Below are 1637 nucleotides of genomic sequence, written 5' to 3' on the forward strand. Positions count from 1 at the left end.
AAAAAGAGTTTCTGCAACTTTATTGTTTTCAAAATATGGTTTTTGACTTAATTATAAGTGACAGCAACATTAATATAAAATCATGGTTTATTCAACAGAGCGAGAGTTTGAGATAGAACCTTTAACCAATAAAGTTAACCGAAACGATTCATTTTAAAACCAAGAAACCGACAAAGACTTGATTCCCTAGTTTTGACGAATTACATACCGATATCCGTCTTATTAATATTTAATCTAGACATTAGTTTAGCTCTTAGTTTTTCCCCAAACAATCAAACATCTTCACCTTAGATTTACGTAGTAACTTTAGATAACGGTATATCGATTCATAAGTCCCTGTGGGATCGATATCTTTTAAAACTACGCGATAGAACTGTGCACTTGCAGTTTGTATCCCATTCTCGACTCACCCAGTCGAGCGATCAAGTTTTTGGCGCCGTTGCCGGGGACTTTTATTCAATCGATATCGTAACTCTTCCGTTACGCTGTAGAGACTAAGGTTTCTTTTTCTTCTATTTTCTTTCTTTCGTTGATTTGTATGCCACGCACTTGCTCTCAAGGCGAACCGATCTATTTACGAATCAACGATATAGAACTATATCTCCGAGTCTTACGACGAATTCGGGAATATCGTGCTGAAAACAATCTCCCTCCTATAGACCTTCCTGATCTCAAAGGTTTTCCTTCTTTAACCGAGATGGCAGAACCAGCTCGTGCTCTTAGAGATTACGCCGCTCCATCGCAAGATGAACCGCATTCAAGTATTGCTCCGCCCGCAATCGAAGCAAACAACTTTGAACTTAAACCTTCGTTGTTGCAGGCTGTGCAACAGAACCAATTCTCTGGAAACCTTACCGAAGATCCAAACCTTCATTTATCCGTATTTGTCCAATACGCTGATACTGTTAAAGCTAATGGTGTCACTTCAGAGGCAATTCGACTTCGTCTTTTTCCTTTCTCATTAAGAGATAGCGCTAGAAGATGGCTTCAATCTCTTCCTTCCAACTCAGTCACCACATGGAACGAGTTGAAGAAAGTTTTTCTTGCCCGATATTTTCCACCAAGCAAAACAGCTATGTTAAGAGCCCAGATAAACGGATTTAAACAGAAAGACAACGAGTCTCTTTTCGAAGCATGGGAAAGATACAAAGACATGATGAGACTTTGCCCACACCATGGTTTGGAAGACTGGTTAGTAATTCACACATTTTATAATGGTCTCTTATACAATACAAGGTTAACAATAGACGCCGCTGCAGGTGGTGCACTAATGAACAAACCTTATGCTGATGCTTACCAGCTTATCGAGAGCATGGCCCAAAACCACTATCAGTGGGGAACCGAACGAACAACAGTGGAAAAACCTCAACCGAAAACTGGCATGTACGAGATAAGTAACCTTGATCACGTCAATGCAAAAGTGGATGCTTTGGTCCAGAAGATTGAAAGTTTAAACATATCGCCTCCAGCAGCCGTGGTTGCTATAACTCAGAATTGCGAGGTCTGTGGAATCCAAGGTCACACTCCTGCGGAATGTCAACTCTTGACTGGAATCCAAACAGAGCAAGTAAACTATGCTCAAGGAAGCCCCTATTCGAATACCTATAATCCAAATTGGAAGAACCATCCAAACTTCT

At 40.4% G+C, this 1637-nt stretch overlaps 1 pseudogene; it reads right to left on the minus strand.

The window, feature by feature from the left end:
- Positions 1 to 1082: 1082 nt before the first annotated feature.
- On the minus strand, positions 1083 to 1182 carry LOC127089219 (uncharacterized; annotated as a pseudogene).
- Positions 1183 to 1637: the final 455 nt, after the last annotated feature.

Source organism: Lathyrus oleraceus, chromosome 5 (assembly GCF_024323335.1).
Source record: "Lathyrus oleraceus cultivar Zhongwan6 chromosome 5, CAAS_Psat_ZW6_1.0, whole genome shotgun sequence".
Lineage (NCBI taxonomy): Eukaryota > Viridiplantae > Streptophyta > Magnoliopsida > Fabales > Fabaceae > Lathyrus > Lathyrus oleraceus.